Below are 18285 nucleotides of genomic sequence, written 5' to 3' on the forward strand. Positions count from 1 at the left end.
GAGAGCAAAAAACATGGACTGCTCCAAGTCAGCAAGGTCAACCTTTATTCTTAATTTAAATTTCAGACTGTAATCATGTGCAAAAAATATGAATATACTGCTTAAATGAATTAATCATGTATAAATTTAATACTCAGATCAAAATAATTTTGAAATTAACATCCATAAATTCAATACCCAGATCAAGTATCCTCAACAGTCTAGAATTTCCCATTAGCCATTTCCCCGATCACAATTTACCCTCAATAGTAGTCGCTGTGAAATCTCCTACCACTTTCTCAGGTGCTTTTTGTCTTGCCTGCTTTTTGTTGCCTTTTCTCGGCATTTCTTGCCTTTTTTTGATGCATGTAGATTTCCTTTTTTTTTTTTTGAGACGGAGTCTCGCTCTGTCGCCCAGGCTGGAGTGCAGTGGCCGGATCTCAGCTCACTGCAAGCCCGGCCCCTAGTTTACCATTCTCCTGTCTGAGCTCTTCTGAGTAGTTGGGACTACAGGGCGCCTCAGCCACTGCCCCAGCTTGTTTTTGTATTTTTTAGTAGAGACGGGTTTCACCGGTTAGCCAGGATGGTCTCGACCTCCTGGACCTCGCGGATCTGAATCTCGGCCCCGGCCTCCCAAAGTGCTGGACAGGCTTGGAGCCACCGCATCTCGGGCCGATGCATGTAGGGGATTTTCTTAAACATTCATTTTTCATTTTATTCTTTGTTTGAATTTTATATACTTATTTCCTGTTAGTAATTTACTAGAAATTACAATATATTTTTGACTTATGAAAAGTTATAGTTATTAATACTTTTACCATTATTCTGGAAAGTGCAAGGAAGGACCTTAATTCTATTATTCTTTTTTTTTTTTTTTTTTGATAGAGGCTTGCTGTGTCACCCAGGCTGGAGTGCAAGTGGCTTGATCTCAGCTCGCTGCAACCTCTGCCTCCTGGGTTCAAGCGATTCTCCTGCCTCAGCCTCCCAAGTAGCTGGGACTACAGGCACCCACCACCACTGGACTAATTTTGTATTTTTAGTAGAGATGGGATTTCACTATGTTGGCCAGGCTGGTGTTGACCTCATGATCCACCCGCCTCAGCCTCCCAAAGTGCTGGGATTACAGGCCTGAGCCACCGTGCCCAGCCCTGTTATCCCTTCTCACATGTACTTGTACTTATGTGTGAACTGGGTTCTGTGCTGTGTATTTAATACCCCCAAGGCATTGCTGATTTAGTCCAATTGTGTATTGGCAAGATATCTGCCACTTTTGCTGCTCTCCATTCATCCCTGAATCCTTGAAAATATTTATTTGTGATCATTTTGCCTTTTCTTCTTTCTCGGTAAACACTCTTTAGAATTTCTTTTAGGGTCTATCTGCTGATTAAAAAAAAAATCAGTTTTTACTCATCGGAACATGTTTTAATGTTATCTTTATTTTTAAAAGATACTTCTGTTGTGTAGGGAAAGTTTTACTAGCGATATCTTACATCACAGTGAAGCTCTTAATAATTTCTTTTTTTTTGAGACAGAGTCTCTGGCTCAGTCGCCTCAGGCTGGGAGTGCAGTGGCGTGATCTTGGCTCACTGCAGCCCGCCCCCGGTTCACGCCATTCTTCCTGCCTCATAGCTCTCTCAAGTAGCTGGGACTACAGGCCTCGCCACTTCTCACGCCCCAGCTAATTTTTTGCATTTTAGTAGAGACGGGGTTTCACCGTGTTGGCCAGGATGGTCTCGGGATTCTCCTGGACTCAAGTGGATCCGGGCCTGGGCCAGCCTCCCAAAGTGCTGGGATTACAGGCGGAGCCACCGCCTCAAGCCTCTACTAATTTCTACTTGTTTCTTGGTTTTCTGCAGCTTCATTACCAGGAGTTTGTCCTCTTAAATTGCAGGTTATTACATTTCATGAATTTTAGAAAATTTCAGCAATTGGGTCCTTAAATATTTTCTGTCACGTTCTTATTTTCATCTCTTTTTCTCTGTTAGATTTTATTAAACATCCTCAGTGGGACTTTAAGTCTTGTATCCATATCTTTATGACGTATGAGTAAACATGCATTTTTTCTGGTTAGTTTCTTATAATACCGGACATAATTCATCGTTTTGCATCTAGCCAGGTCTCATCGGTTGTTAAACCTACTTTATTGAGTCAATCTTCCTCACATTTTAGTCTTAGAATTTTGTGTTTATCTCTATCTGTCACTTTCTTAGTTTTAATTTCTTTCTTGAAGTTTCCAGGGTTTGACCTGATGTTCCTGAATATAGAATTTAGTTGTTTTGATTTCTTTTTTCTTTTATTGCCTGTTTCTATTTTTTTCTTTCACAGGTGTCTTTTTCATGATTTACATCTTTTAGTTAACCAAGATAAAATACAGTAGAAATTAACTGTTTTGGTTGTCTTTAGAGGTCCGAATAATGTTTTCTTTCTCCAATGATTGCTATTTTGCTCATGCCAGTTATAAGGACAGCTTGCGTCCTGAATTACTTTCATATAAATTTGAGTTGGAACCTTTTTAGCACTCAGGTGGAGAACAGTCAGCCTGGGCTGTGCGGACTGGGTGACTTGGTTCCTTTCCTCAGTGCTTTAATGCACCAGCAGCCTTTAATATCCATGACTGAACTGGGGCCTCTGTAAGAACAGCAGAGGTTTAACACAACCTGGTAGATATCCCATCTGAAGTAACAAATGGCTCCAGGGCAAAGCAACTTTATTCTAGATGCTGTTTCTTCCCAAATCTCAGCCTGACACCCTCGCTGTGCATTAATTTAGTTAGTGTTAAAAAATTAAATTATTACCTCCTATATTTATTTATTTATTTAATTTTTATTTTTGTGATGGAGATTTTTTTGTCACCCAGGCTGGAGTGCAGGGTACAATCTCGCCTACTGCAAACCTCCTCCGGGCCTCGAGAATCAAGGATTCTCCTGCTCATCCCTGTGAGTAGCTGTGATTCCTGCAGGAGCATGCCACCACTAATTTTTTTTAATTTATTTATTTATTATTATACTCTAAGTTGTAGGTACATGGCTAACGTGCAGGTTTGTTACATATGTGGCACAAAGCATGTTGGTGTAAGGCACCCATCAACTCGTCATTTACATCAGGTATAACTCCCAGTGCAATCCTCCCTCCCTCCTGCATGATAGGCCCTGTGTGGAGCTGTGTTCTCTTCCTGAGTCCAAGTGATTTCTCTCATTGTTCAGTTCCCACCTAGTGAGTGCGAACAACATGCAGCGTTTGGTTTTCTGTCTTGTGATAGTTTGCTAAGAATGATGGTTTCCAGCTGCATCCATGTCCCTACAAGCTGACAATACAAACTCATCCTTTTTATGGCTGCATAGTATTCCATGGTGTATATGTGCCACATTTTCTTAATCCAATCTAATACTGATGGAGATTTAGTTGATTCTAAGTCTTTGCTATTAGGAAGAAAAGCTGCAAATAAAAATATTATGTGTGCATGGCCCTTTATAGCGTTACACTCTATAACTTTAAAGGTATATACCCAGTAATGGGATGGCTGGATCATATGGTACTTGAGGAATCGCCATACTGTTTTCCATAATGGTTGAACTAGCTTACAATCCCACCAACAGTGTGTAAAAGTGTTCCTATTCTCCCACATCCTCCAGCACCTGTTGCTCTGACTTTTAATGATCGCTTATCTCAACTGGTGAGATGGTATCCTTACTGCCACCACTAATTTTGTATTTTTAGTAGAGACGGGTTTCATATTAGCCAGGCTGGTCTCGGACCTCCTGACCTCAGTGATCCACCTGCCTCGGCCTCCCAAAGTGCTGGGACTATAGACGGGAGCCACCTGCCTGGACCTTGATTTGTTTTTAAAAATGCTATTTTACATACAAAACTAATTTAAATTATTCTAGGGTACCTATCTGGTCTCTTTACTGCAGCTTCCAAGTCTGACATTTATTCCTCATAAAAAATGGTATTTGAAATTTTCTCTCACTTGTGATGTTTTGTTGTTGACCTCACAAAGTTGTCTTATAAAAATGTTATGTCTGATAATATTGTTTTGACAAATAATTTTTTCTTTGTGCCATTCTTGAAACTTTTATATTGTAAATGGTTAGATTAAAAGAATTAAGAACTATTTTAAACTGGTGTTACAAAGCAGTGCTTACTAAGGACCTATGTGTTAAAAGAGAGATGGCAATATTTGGGAAAATGTCTGTACAAGCACCTAATTTGAATGTATGTTATACTGCAAATAAAATGTCTCTACTTATAAATATCTTATTCTCGCAGCACAGAATGGAGTGTAGAATAAAGAAATGTGTAACCGATGTCATCAATCAGTTGTAAACACCAGCCTCCAAATTATCTATTATATTAATCGTTCATACTGAGAGTTCACAGTGAAATAGAGCAATTAGAAAACATGGGCAAATAAAATTATTAAAAGTTCATCTCTATGATGTGCCATGTTCTGAATAGGCAGTTTGAGTGTCCAGGCGATCTGTACAAGAAAGAGAGTTGTTACTTGGTAAAGGACACATGCATTTTTCAGTCTAGAAGAATGTCGTCATTTTCTTGAAGTCATTGCAGTGTTCCTACTCTGTATCAAACAGCAAATATCTCTGATTCCTAAGTCAACAGCGTAGTTTTTATTTGATTTTTTTCTAAGTGAATAAAATGAAAAATAAAATGTTCTGTCACAGTCCCAAAACACTGCTGATATATGGAATAGTTGAGATGATAGAATATGATTTTACAACTCCAAACTGAAAATACCTATCCAAACAGTTGCATCCCTGAAAAACTATTCTATTGTCTGACAAAAGACTCTCTCATGATAGGAAGTTTTTTCTAAAGTTTTCTAGAAATAGAGACAGAGATTAAATTTTATGTGGCCCCAAGAAAAGGAATCAGAATTGAGTATTCTCAATGATTGCTTATGGGCTTGAGAATTAAGAAAAAAAAGGCCCCTCCTCACAGGTACTAACAGTTACATAACCGCGGGTGCCATGGAACTAATTTGACATATTGAAACAATTTTCTATAATCATTATTTTGTCTATGACAAATCAAAATATAACTATCAAATTCATACCTATGTAAGTTACAAGTCAAATCTTATTTTAAAAACCATCCAAACTCTGGAGATTTATCTTAACAGTGACAAAGAAATTGGGAAGTAGTGTTGTTAACCATCCAATTGACTCTTTGACCTAAGAATACTGTAAGGATATATATTTAATTTCTATTGAAACAAATGAGCACAGTTGTTTATATCATGTAGTTATAGTTTTGATTTTTTAAAGAATTCAACCAAAACCATCAATCCTGAAGTATCAAACTCCAGTGACTTCAGCAATTCTGCTTTTGAATTCGGTGACTTGGTAACAAATGTAAGTAAAATCTTAATAATTTCATGGTAACCCTCTCCATTGTTTTCAGAATCAAAACAATAACAATACATTTTACCTTTGCTGATTATTAAGGAATGTCCTCAGTATCATCTAATATTTATGTTCTTTGCAAATGCAAGCACTGAACACTGATATTTTAAATAACATTATCTTGTTTTTAAAAATCATGTATCTTTCATGCATCCTTAACCATCTGATCAATGATTGGAACAGGGGAAAGTGAGTGAGTATTACTGGGATTCTCTCAGAGTCACATTTAATTGGCTGGGCCCAAGGCCTCTGAATTTCTATCTAGAATCTTCTGAGATTAACGTACAAGTAATCACTCTGTATAAAAGCAGCTTAAAATACTGGACATAGCTTCAGTATCAGAACACTTTCAACTACAGTGTGACGTGCACAATTGCTTTGTTTTTCTTGAACATTTTCTCTCTTCCACTTGGTTAAGAATTTAGCAGATTGTGCTTTTCTGGAGAAAAAAAATGTTGGAAACCAAATTTTATTTAACAAAATAAAGTGATTTAGGCACAGATACATTTTGAACTTAATTCTACAGTACATGTTTCACAACAAATTTCCTTGTATTAGTGGTAGGCCATTTCACACACAGAGCAAGATCGAGCACTGCAGAATACAGCTAATTTTGCTAATGTATCACAATTACAGAAATACCTGTGCTAAATAAACAACCTTGTTCTATTTTCATGAAAATGAACAGTGTTCAATAACCCTCAAAATATTTTATTTCATGCTGATTCACATTTCTTCTAACCCTTTTTTCTGTGACGTTGCTTCCACAATAACATAGAATGTTTTTAAAGAGGCAAATGTAGTTTTTTTCATGTATCTTTTTCAGATACTGTCTTTCTTAAGAAAGCATGGTGACTTGCAGTTATTACCATGCGCATTCTTTCTTTTTTGGCAAAAGGATATAATTTGTTTTAAAAAGCCAATCCCAATACTGTCCTATGTGTATATAGAGTGGCCATGCTGTTAAATTTGCACACAGAGACTGTCAGTGACTGAGAATGACTCAAATTGCAACTTCCTGTTGTAGTGTTGCAAAGATTGCCTATGCCTGATGCTGTGTTAAATACCCAAAGCTTGCATGGAGGGAACTAACAATGGACCTTTTCACTGGGTGGCTGTGCACAGTTGTGCTTCCAGAATCTTTATCCACATTACTTCATAGTAAAATAACAACACAAAAAAAAACACAAACCGCCTGATCTCCAAGAACTTTTTAAAACCAAAACCACCATGTGAGACTTAATAATCAAAGATTACAGAATTAGTATAGTACACATTGGATATGGATCACATATCTGCAGTTAAGTCATGGTAAGTCTAGTAAATATCCAGATGGTAACATCTATTTAAGAGCAGCATTGATAATTAATTATATATGAGGAGGTCATGTTAGTGTTCCACAACAAATTAAAGAGATGAAGTCCATGAAGTTATCTATGCTACTCTATATTACAGATGGGAAAAGCTTGGGTAATATTCAGTGTGGATACTGACTTGTGTTCCTGACTCAATAGGCGGTGCTCAGACACGTGTAACCCACTGATAGTATGAATGAACGTGTGCTGTAAGAACCCCTTTTGGGCATGAGGTTAATTATTTTTTTCTATGAGTACATTAAATCATTTTGTTTTCCAGGTGTAAATGAAGCCTTCAATTTGATTGAATAAAACACAAGATGTGCAACAACCATGCCCAGCTAATTTTTGTATATTTTTGTACAGCCAGGGTTTCACCATGTTGCCCAGGCTGGTCTGGGACTTCTGAGTTCAAGCCATCCACGTGCCTTGGCCTCCCAAAATGCTAGGATTACAGGTGCCAGCCACTGCATCTGTCCTAAAATACAGATTTTGCTTCATTTCTACACTTGATGTTCTGGTACAGACATTTGCTTGGAAATACAATATAGTTAGCTTAAGACCTTTCACGGGAAATAAGATATCAGTAGGTATTCCAGGATTTTAAACTAGAATACAAAACAAGAAAAATTTTTAAAAAACTATAGGATAATATAAAATATATTTGTATCTTTACATTTAACCAAGCTTATTTTACAAGCAATAAGTTACCATACCACCAATCTATGTCAATTCACCTGTATTAGTACACACATAAACTTCTATGAGTTCTACAATGCCAAATAAAAGCAAATATTTAGGTTTAACGTGTATTTTATGTAGGCATAATGCAACACCAGCATTTACAGGATTGCAACGTATTAAATTCCTTTCTTGACTCTAAGCATGATGTTAAAAAGACTAAGGCAATTCAACTTTTGGGTTTTTACATTAAGGAAACCTAAATTTGTATGAGTGAATTAATTAAATTGAATTAATTACATTTTCTTATAGGCTTATCAGTTTATCCTGTATCTTTGCTAAAATAATATGCACTGCCCCACAAAATGAAATGCTGTATTCACAGTCAGTTTCAGCCACAATCTTAAAGATTTGGGGAAACAAATGCAGTCTAAAAATCCGAGATTCCATGTTCAAATGCCAAAGGTACACACCCTATTTTTCCCAATGAGCCTCTAGGAAAAGTCTTTGAATTACATACTAAAGTGCACTTCAAGGAATGTGATGTTTCTCGTTTACAGCTGGTGAACAGCATGCACACAGCACTGTCACTTAACAACTGAGACTGCTCTGATCTAAGTACTAAAATGACCCACACTGCACCGCAAAATATTTGGAAGTGGGACTTCATTGAACAAGTTAGGCCGGGACTCTAAAGCAGCACTTCTGCTTCCTTTGTCTAAGACGACGTTTAAACGTTAGTATCACTCTGTTTTTCCCCAAACTCTTCTTCTCCTACGCTGCCTTTTTTGATTTTGACGAAATGTTTTGCCTGAACGCGGATCTGGAATTTTTGATTTGACCGATGAAGCGATTTGATTGGCGTTGATTTCGACGCGTGTTTTGATTCGAACGCGGCGCAAGTTTGACGGGTTTTTGATCTGCGTTTGATTTCGCGTTTTGATGCTGCTTTGATCGGAAGATTGTCGCCTGATCTTTGATTTTGACGTTTTTTAGTTTTTGAATGACGAAATGCCTGGATTCTCGATGTTTCGCGATTTCGACGAGTTTTGCCGATTTCGAGTCGATTTGAGATTTTGATCCAGTGCCTGATTTTGAGAAATGAATGAGACGACGCAAAGCCTGACGCCGATTGACGCTTTGACGCCTGGCGTGACTTTGCGCCTGAAAGATTTTGAAATGCCGAGTTCGATGATCTCGACCTGAATCCAGCGTGCCCGAGGAATCGATCGCATCTGAATGCCTGATTTCGATTCCGGATTGGTTCTTTCGGATTGCCGTGCTCTTTTCCTGACGATGATTCTTGATTGATCTCGACGCTTTGATCTCTGAGTTCTTTTCCCCGCACCTCTTCTCCCCTCTTCCTCCTCCCCCACCGTCTTCCCCTGATCGTCTTCACCCTTCTCCGGAGCCTCCACCGCCTTCACCTAGAAGTCCTCTACGCGTGCGCGCGCCTGTGTTCCTGCGCCCGGTGTGTCTCTGCGCCCAGGCAGACCCTGAGCTGGGCCCCTGAGCTCCGCCCCCGCAGCCTGCTGGAGACCCCGGAGAGTCGTTGCTTGAGCCTCTGCCTCGCCTCCCCACTGCTACTCTCAGGAACTGAACAGTGTTGGCTGCGGGCGGAAGACAGTGGGGCCCAGTAGACTGCGGGGAGATGGGGAGGAGGGGACGGAGAGGGTGGGAAAGACCTTGGAAAGTGGGAGCTGGGAGAAGGAGGAGAATAAGACTGGGGAGTAAGGAGAAAGTGCAGGGAGAAGACAGTGTGGTAGAGAAGAAGGTGGAGGAAAACGCTGAGGAGAGGGAGAAAGGAGGGTGGAAAAGAAGACGGAGAGGACGAGGCCGGGCGCGGCGGCTCATACCTGTAATCCCAGCACTTTGGGAGGCTGAGGCAGGCAGATCACAAGGTCAGGAGAACTCGGTCTCTACTAAAAATACAGAAATTAGCCGGGCGTGGTGGTGGATGCCTGTAATCTCAGCTACTCCAGAGGCTGAGGCAGGAGAGTCGCTTGAACAAGGGAGGCGGAGGTTGCAATGAGCTGAGACCGCACCATTGGACTGCAGCCTGGATGACAGAGCAAGACTCCATCTCAAAAAAAGAAAAAACAATACAGTGGGAGAGAGCGAGGGGAAGAAGATAGTGGGAAAGAAGACCACTGAGACAGGGAGAAGAGGTGGGGAGAGCTCTGTTGTTTCACTGAACATTCCTCAAAGTTGACATGTTCTCATAAGTTCTGTATTTTCGACTTTTGCTCTTTGGGTTGGTATATTCTTTTCTTCCTCCGTCTCTCCTTAATTTTTTTCAACACCAAGTTATAACTCCAAAGAACTTCTATTTTCCAATGTTTTTCTTTCTTCTAACAACATTCCTAACGCTGGTAACACTTTACAATGTTGCAAAGCTCTGAATCCTATTTCCTGTCATCTTTTCATGCTTTCCCACTGAGGTATCAGGAGATTTTCATCCCATTATTTTGTTTACACTAGGAACATTTCAGCTTGGCTAGACCTGTTTTCTACTTGATTTTTTTCAACTTCAAGCTTGACAAACCCCAATGTGCTCCTTTACCAATTGTTTCTGTCTCAGGAATTGGTTTCTTGTTGCACTGTGGTACACATGAAGCCATATACCCTTTTCAGCTCGTTATCCCCAGAATGTTTTTGTACGTTATTGACACAGAATAGACACCTAATAAATATTTCTAAATTTTTATTGTTCTTCCTTGTCACAAAACAGCAATCACTTTTTTAAACATGATGTACATGCCCTTCTATCATCTGCCTATCATTTGCCTATCACATTTTATTTCTTCCCACTCCCCCATTTGTTACCCACGCTGTTGCCATTCAGAACTACTTAGAGCTCTGTCAACTGTCCATGCTATTTTATAATAACACTAATGAAAAGAAAAGGAGCTTTATAGCAGAGGCAGAACTCAGTATTTTCTAAAAATTACATGCATATCTCCCATGCAAGTAGTGTCCCGCAGAAAGTCATGTCCACCTGGAACCCAAGAATGTTAAGCTATTTGGAAACAGGGTCTCTGCAGGTACACTTGATGAAGACGAGGTCACAATGCATTAGGGTGGGCCGTAAAGCCAATGGCTGTGTCCTTACAGAAAGGCCATGGGAATCTATAGAGACCTACAGGGAAGATGGCCATGAGACAAGGGAGGCAGAGTCTGGAGTTATGCTGCCTACAGTCACGGAATGCCGAGGACAGCTGGAAACCACCAGAAGCTAAGAAGGAGATTTTACCTGAAAGCCTCCCCAAGAAATCAATCATACACCTCCCTTTTGAATTTCTGGCCTCATGACCTGTGAAAAAATAAATCTCTATTGTCTTAAGCCACTCCGTTTGTGGTCATTTGTTCTGTTCCTAGCCTCAGGAAACTAATACAGCATGCTAAGGGAAAAGATTAAAATGCTACATAAAATGTCATTTCACTTTTTAAAACTACTATTGACAGTAAATGAGTATTCTGCCAAGATTCATATGCAGAACATATATGCAGCCCAGAACATTTTTGGAGACCCATGGCATAAGTGATATGATCAATAAAATACAAATATTAACCTGCCAAGAGGGTATTTTTTCTTTTTGCAGTATTTAAAGGAGTAATAGAAAAACGGACGTCATGAGCCCTATAAAAATCTACTCATTTGTTGTCACTTGATACTTATGATCCATTGACATATTTAGGTTTTTAATTCTTTGTACAGATTATGGTTGGTCTTGCACTCTAATTTTACTGCACAACAAAATTTTTATTTATCATATATCTTAAGTTGTTTCTTAAATGTAAGTAACTTTGCACTTGAAAATAGAAGACTTCTGTCCACGTTCTCATAACAGCTTCTAGTTAATAAAAACCTAACTTCATTTTCCTTTTATGTATAGATTGTAAGTAAAATCGACATTTAAAATGTAAAATCTGTTCCACAATTTCTATTGGTATTGTATGTAGTATAACATAAAATTTGTCTTATTTTTCCCTCACTCATTGACAACTTAAGTAAATTTTTTAAACCAAGAAACTCTTTTCACATACCAGGCCCGGTGATTGGAATTGAGTATTCAGTATTGAACAGAGCAAAGACGTTTCTTGTCATTAAGCTCATATTCTACGTTATAAACATTTTTCCTGTGAAATTACTGGAATGTTTTCAAGCAATACTGAATTGTGTTCTTATAATCACCTATCTCCATTTATTGTCAAGAATGAAGAAAATTTTGAAGCATACAATTCAATGCAATGATATATATATATATATATATACATATACTTTTTTTTTTTTTTTTTGAGATGTAGTTTTGCGCTTGCTACCCAAGCTGGAGTGCAGTAGCACGATCTTGGCTCACTGCAACCTCCGCCTCCCTGGTTCAGTTAATTCTCCTGTCTCAGCCTCCTGAGTAGCTGGGATTACAGGCATGCGCCACCAGGACTGGCTTATTTCTTGTTTACTAGAGACAGGGTTTCACCAGGTTGTCCAGGCTAGTCTCAAACTCCTGACCTTAGATGATCCACCTGTCTCAGCCTCCCAAAGTGCTGGCATTACAGGCATGAGTCACTGCGCCTGGTCCAATGCAATGATTTGGTAGTTATTTTGCTGGTTTTAAAATGACCTGAGTGAAATATAGTGCTTATAGCAATTCCCCATCTGTCATTCATTTCGTCTACTAATCTGCTCTACGTTAACATTATTTCTTTTTATTAAATGTCTTGGGATAAAAAAAGATATTTTGTAGTTATACTTAAGCTTCAAATACAGTATCATTATCCACAAAACACTAAATGTATGTAAAGCTTATGTAAAATTTAAAGAATAATTGTGACACTAAAGTAATCCAGAGGGATATATAAAGGTATTTTCGAAGCCCAAAAAATAAGAATCAAAAAATAGAATACACGAAGAATTGAAAATGAAAAAAGAAGCTGAGAAAAATTTTAAAAATAGGACATTTATAGCAATGAGTTATTTTGATGCATGACAGAAATTATCAACTAATTATAAAGATGTCACAGACAGTAAAATATAAATGAAAAATAAGCAATTACTTGTATACCACTAAATTTTGTGGAAGCTTGCCAGATAGGAATGCCAAATGTATAGGAAATGAAATAAAAATTAAAATGTGATCTTGTAGAAATTAATATAATCTAGAAATCAAAAGACAAGGTAAAAAAGTAAAATGATAAAATTATGGAAAAAGGTGAAACATTTGAGAAAGACAAATAAGCATTTACCTAATTAAAAGACAAATGAATAGTCTATCATATTTTGGTCATGTTTTCATAAGTTATTTTTAATGAAATATTATTACTTTCTCCTGAAAAGGACCAGAGTTATGTTTTGACCCCTTGCATAATTTGTATGACATCAGGAATGTAGCAGAGTATTAAAAAAAAAAGCATGTTTACTTGAATTGAAAAAATGAACCACAAATATTTCAGGGAAGTGGCATGGAAATTGAATGAATGGTCTACATAAAGCCAGAGCCATTTCAACCAGGAAGCAAAACTGTCTTGCTGACAGCTGGGTTAGATATATAAATCACAAGTAGAGAAGTTTAACATGGCAATATTAAAGCCTACTTTGAACATTGTGGAGTGATTGGCACATAGTAATTTATTGAAAAATCTGTATTTATAGCCATTCGCAAAGGAGTTAAAGGAAAATATATCATTTATATATTTTATGTATTTATATATTCAGTGGCCTTTACTATAAAGCATTGAAATAAAAACAGTAACAATGATCCTAATTATTTGATGAGATATTTATATAAAATATTTATAAAAGGATAATAGAAAAATAGAATTGATATTCTTGTAAAACTCAAACACTGAAAAAGATAATCTGGTGATCAAAATAAATAATAACCATGGCCACTATATTTTTAAAAAGAAAATAACAAATGTTGTCCAGACCGTGGAGAAATTGAAACCCCTGTACACTGTTGGAAGAGATTTAAAGTGTGCAGATGCTATGCAAAACAGTATGTCAGTTCCTCAACACTTAAAAGCAGAATTACTGTATAATCCAGCAATTCCACTTCTGGATACATACCCAGTAAACCTGAAAATAGGGTCTAAAAGAGATAGTTCTACACTCATGTTCAAAGCAGCATTGTTCACAATAGCCAGACAGTAGAAGCAACCTAAGCGTCCATCAATGAATGATTGTATAAGCAAAATGTGATGCACGTTTTGGCACACAGTAAAATATTATTCATCCCCAAAATGGAAGGAATTCTCATGTATGCTACAGCATGGATGAACCCTGACTACATTATGCTAAATGAAATAAGCCATTTACAAAGGGCAAACACTGTATAATTTTATTTATATGTAGTATCTCAAGTGGGCAAACTCCTAGAAACGGAAAATAGAATGATAGTTACTAGGGGGGTGGGGTAGGAGAAATTGGGAGTTGTTTAATGGGTACACAGTTTCACTTTTGCAAGATGAAAAAGTTGTGGAAATTGGATTTACAACAATGTGAATATATTAAATACTGAAATGTATACTTAAAAATGGTTGAGAGGGTAAAAATGGTATGTTCATTTGTGATAAAATTAAATCAATTTAACAATAAAATATAAACAAATGAATCAATAAATCTGTCTACATATTAATTCACTGTGGAGCCACTCAAATATAAATTGTTATGAGACCCAAAGCCAGGTAAAATGGATTATATATACATATAAGTGTTATATATACATATCATTGTAAGTTTTGTATATACATATAATTGTAAGTTTTGCACTAACGTCACAACAAGGTGTGAGCCAGGCTTAGAGCACGTCTGTGTGTGATTCTAAATCTTCTATGCTCCGTATCAGTGCTTTTGTTGTGGACCTTTTCTTTTGTGGTTTCCTCACTGTTGTTGGTTCTGTGTTTGGATTTCTTTTTTTAAAGTGAAAATAACTTTTTATTGAGGTAATGATTATTCATGGTTATTTGGTAATTTCAAAGAACTGGAAAGCTTTTCTTTTTAAAACTCAGAAAAAAATCCATTTCCATGTACAAATATTTCCTATTCACTCCATGACAGCAGCCTAGTGAAACTTTAATAACAATGGTTTTGCCTAGCACTTATCTTCTGAAACCTATTTAAACTAAGCATATATGTTTTGATTTGCAACACTTTGTAATTTGGATCACATCTCTGATATAGCAGAAATTTTTAATGCCTTCCCCAAACTCATTGCCCATTTACTTGAAAATTTGCCTTTTTTTCTGTTTAAGCCTCTGTACTCTTCCTATGGTGATGTAAATCATAATTCCATGCTGGATCACAGAGTGTGGGGTCGCTCAGTCCTATACATGCCGTCATAATCAATCCCTGTGCTTAGAGATGGGAACATGAACTCATTCGGACCAGGAGGTGCATGAAGATTATGGGAAAGAAGATTCTGTTGATATTTTCTTTTTTTCCTTGCATCTTTGAAATAATTTATTGTTCACTTTTGCACACACGCATCATGAGTTCAGGACACGTGCAGCCTGGGGCCTGCTCCCTGCTGCAGCATTTCCAAGGCCCCAGAGTGGACCGAGGAGAGGACATGGGCACGTCTTTCCATCTGTGATTTTTTTTTTTTTTGAGACGGAGTCTTGCTCTGTCACCCAGGCTGGAGTTCAGTGACACGATCTTGGCTCACTGCAACCTCCGTCTCCCAGGTTCAAGCAATTCTCCTGCCTCAGTCTCCTGTCTCAGCCTCCCGAGTAGCTGAGATTACAGGCGTGTGCCACCACGCCCGGGTTCCAGGTGGACATGACTTTCTGACACTATTCAATATGGGAGATATGCATGTGTTTTTTAGAAAACAGTGAGTTCTGCCTCTGCTTTAAAGCTCCTTTTCTTTTCATTAGCAATGATTATTATAAAATAGCATGGAGACTTGACAGAGCTCTAAGTAGTTCGGAATGGCCACAGAGTGGGAAACAAATGGGGGAGTGGGAAGAAATAAAGTTTGATAGGCAAATGATAGGCAGATGATAGAAGGGCATGTATCATGCTAAAAAAAAAAGTGATTGCTGTTTTGTGACAAGCAAGAACAATAAAAATTTAGAAATATTTATTAGGTGTCTATTCTGTGTCAATAACGTATAAAAACATTCTGAGGATAATGAGCTGAAAAAGGTATATGGCTTCATGTGTACCACAGTGCAACAAGAAACCAATTCCCGAGATAGAAACAATTGGTAAAGGAGCACATTGGGGTTTGTCAAGCTTGAAGTTGAAAAAAATCAAGTAGAAAACAGGTCTAGCCAAGCTAAAATGTTCCTAGTGTAAACAAAATAATGGGATGAAAATCTGCTGGTATCTCAATGGGAAAGCATGAAGAGATGACAGGAAATAGGATTCACAGCCTTGCAACACTGTAAAGTGCTACCAGCGTTAGGAATGTTCTTAGAAGAAAAACATTACAAAATAAAAACATTAGAAAATAAAAAGAGAAAGGTCTTTGGAGTTACAACTTGGTGTTGAATAAAATTAAGGAGAGACGGAGGAAGAATATACCAACCCGAAGAGCAAAAGTTGGAAATACAGAACTTATGAGAGCATTTTAACTTTAATTGAAGAATATTCAGTGAAACAACAGCGCTCTCTCCACCTCTTCTCCCTGTGTCGGTGGTCTTCTTTCCCACTATCTTCTTCCCCTCGCCCTCTCCCCACTGTATTTTTTTTTCTTTTTTTGAGATGGAGTCTTGCTCTGTCATCCAGGCTGGAGTGCAGTGGTGCGGTCTCAGCTCACTGCAACCTTCGCCTTCCGGGTTCAAGCGATTCTTCTGCCTCAGCCTCTGGAATAGCTGGGATTACAGACGGTCGCCACCACGCCCGGCTAATTTTTGTATTTTTAGTAGAGACTGGGTTTCAGCATGCTGGCCAGGCAGGTCTCGAACTCCTGACCTTGTGATCCGCCCGTCTCAGCCTCCCAAAGTGCTAGGATTACAGGCGTGAGCCACCGCGCCCGGCTTTGTCCTCACGGTTTTTTTTTCCCACCGTCCTTCTCCTTCTCCTCACCGTTTTGCTCCATTGTCTTCCCTACCACACTGTCTTCTCCCTGCACTTTCTCCCCACAGTCTTCTTCCCCGAACCTTCTTCTCCCCCGCCTCACTTTCCAAGGTCTTTCCCACCCTCTCCGTCCCCTCCTCCCCATCTCCCCGCAGTCTTCTGGGCCCCACTGTCTTCCGTCCGCAGCCAACACTGTTCAGTTCTGAGGTAGCGGCGGGGGTGGCGACAGCCGCGGTGGCACAGGCAGCGACTCTCCGGGGTCTCCAGCTGGCTGCTGGCGCGGAGCTCAGGGGCCCAGCTCACGGGTCTACCTGGGCGCAGAGACACACCGGGCGTAGGGACACAGGCGCGCGCACGCGTGGAGGGCTTCTAAGTGAAAGGCAGCGGGAGAGCGCGGAGAAGGGAGTGGGCGAGAAGACGAAGACGGTAGGGAGAGGAAGCGGCGAGAAGAGGGTGCGGGGAGAGAAAAGCGCGGCAGGAAGTCGTTGCTGCGAGAAGGTGGGGAGACGGAAATGGGCAGAGAATGGTGGGGAAGGGAAGAAGACGTTGGAGAAGAAGACGCTGGTAATAAAGAGGATGGGGAGAGGGAGAGAAGAGAGTGGGAAGAAGACCGCCCCAGACAGAGGCTGCTGCGAGAAGGTGGGAGGACATGGGAAGAAAACGGTTTCAGGGGAAGAAAACGGTGGGGGCGGGGCGCGGGAAACGGTTGTGGGGAAGGCGCCTGGAGAAGACGGTGAAGGGAGAAGACAGTGCGGGGAGAAGGTGGGGAGAGAACACGGTGGGGAGAAGAAGAGGGAAGAAGGGGATGCGGGGAGAGAAAAGCGCGGCAGGAAGACGCTACTGCGAGAAGAAGGTGGGAAGATGGAGGCGGAAGAAGACGGTGGAGAATAAGATCTTGGCTAGGAAAGAAGACGATGGGGAGAGGAGAAGAGGGCGGTGAGAAGACCGCGGCAGACAGAGGCTGCTGCATGCAGGTGGGAAGACATGGGAAGATAACGGTGCGGGGTGAGGAAGAAAACGGTTGCAGTAATAGGCCGGGAGAAGACGGTGAGGAGAGGGAGGGGGAGGGGAGGAGAGGGAGCGGCGGGAAGACGCTGCTGCGGGAATAGGCGGGAAGGTGGAGAGGGGAAGCGAGCGGGTGGAGAGGAGGGTGGGGGAGGCCGTGGGGAGAGGGACATGGGAGGAAAAGCTGTCGCCACAGGAACCGGTGCTGCGAGGAGGCGGAGAGACTGAGGGAAAGAAAACGGTGGGGAAGAGAAAAAAAACTGAAGGGGAGTAGAAGGTGCGGGAAGAAGACGGTGGGGAGAGGACAGCAGAGGATGCGGGAAGACCGCGGTGGGGAAGGAGGAGAGAAGACGTTGAGGAAGAAGGAGAGGGAGGAAAAAAGGTGGGAGAAAAAGGTGGGGAAGGGAAAGGTGGGAAAGGAGAAGGGTCGGGAAGGAGAGGGGAGGGAAAGGGCAGAAGGTGGGGAAGAAGACGGTTGGAAAGGGGAGAGGGACAGGGGAAGAAAAGGGTGGGGAGGGAGAAGGGAGGAAGACGGAATGGGGGGAAGAAGAAGGGAGGGGAAAGTGGCGAAGACGACGTTGGGGAAAGAGACGGAGAGGGGAAAAAGATCGGTGGGAGAGAAGAGGATGAAGCAGGGAACGAGGTGGGGAGAGGGGATGAAAAAGGCAGAAAGACGGGCTGAGAAGACAGTGCTGGGAGAAGAGGGGAGGGCGCGGGGAGGGAGAAGGGAAGCGGGGAAAGACGGTGGAAGAAGGTGGTGGGGGAGAGAAGGCAGTGTGGGAGTAGAGTTGGGGGGAAAAAGAAACAGTATAACAAACGT

General features: G+C 40.4%; 1 long non-coding RNA gene and 1 pseudogene across 2 annotated transcripts; one reads left to right on the plus strand and one right to left on the minus strand.

Moving 5' to 3' along the window:
* The first annotated feature begins 9454 nt into the window (after positions 1 to 9454).
* On the plus strand, positions 9455 to 10786 carry LOC100997065. Its single transcript, XR_002518028.2, has 2 exons — positions 9455 to 9606; positions 10553 to 10786. It is a non-coding gene; the product is annotated as an uncharacterized LOC100997065 (long non-coding RNA).
* Positions 10787 to 15998: 5212 nt separating this feature from the next.
* LOC116271020 lies at positions 15999 to 17780 on the minus strand (annotated as a pseudogene). The gene has a single exon (XR_004179367.1). The product of XR_004179367.1 is annotated as an uncharacterized LOC116271020 (transcript).
* Positions 17781 to 18285: the final 505 nt, after the last annotated feature.

This window comes from Papio anubis, chromosome 17 (genome assembly GCF_008728515.1).
Source record: "Papio anubis isolate 15944 chromosome 17, Panubis1.0, whole genome shotgun sequence".
Classification (NCBI taxonomy): domain Eukaryota; kingdom Metazoa; phylum Chordata; class Mammalia; order Primates; family Cercopithecidae; genus Papio; species Papio anubis.